The following is a 285-nucleotide window of genomic DNA, read 5'->3' on the forward strand; positions in this document are numbered from 1 at the left end:
TGACTATTATCACACCCAGACTTTAGGCAAAGCTCCCTTAAGTTCCCCAGAATGTGTTTGGGAAACTACCTGGTTCTAAAGTCAGGGAAGGCTAGTGGACCGAGGATTATCAATTGGTGCCAGATGATGTGTTATGATCCCTGACATGAATGTTTATTGCCTGAGAGACATGTCTACACTTCTTACAACCAAACAAGCAAACCTCGACTACAAGCCCATGAAATAAAAATGTGTACATTCTTACACTTGTACCAATGTAATTTTTGCACATTCTTACAAACGACA

General features: G+C 40.4%; 1 protein-coding gene across 2 annotated transcripts in view; it reads right to left on the bottom strand.

Annotated features, from left to right (window-relative positions):
• The window catches only part of LOC119592768 (chromobox protein homolog 1-like), a gene marked incomplete in the record, with an annotated part of 23,118 nt that overhangs the window by 14,376 nt on the left and 8,457 nt on the right, over positions 1-285 (bottom strand).

Source organism: Penaeus monodon, chromosome 30, assembly GCF_015228065.2.
Source record: "Penaeus monodon isolate SGIC_2016 chromosome 30, NSTDA_Pmon_1, whole genome shotgun sequence".
Classification (NCBI taxonomy): Eukaryota; Metazoa; Arthropoda; class Malacostraca; order Decapoda; family Penaeidae; genus Penaeus; species Penaeus monodon.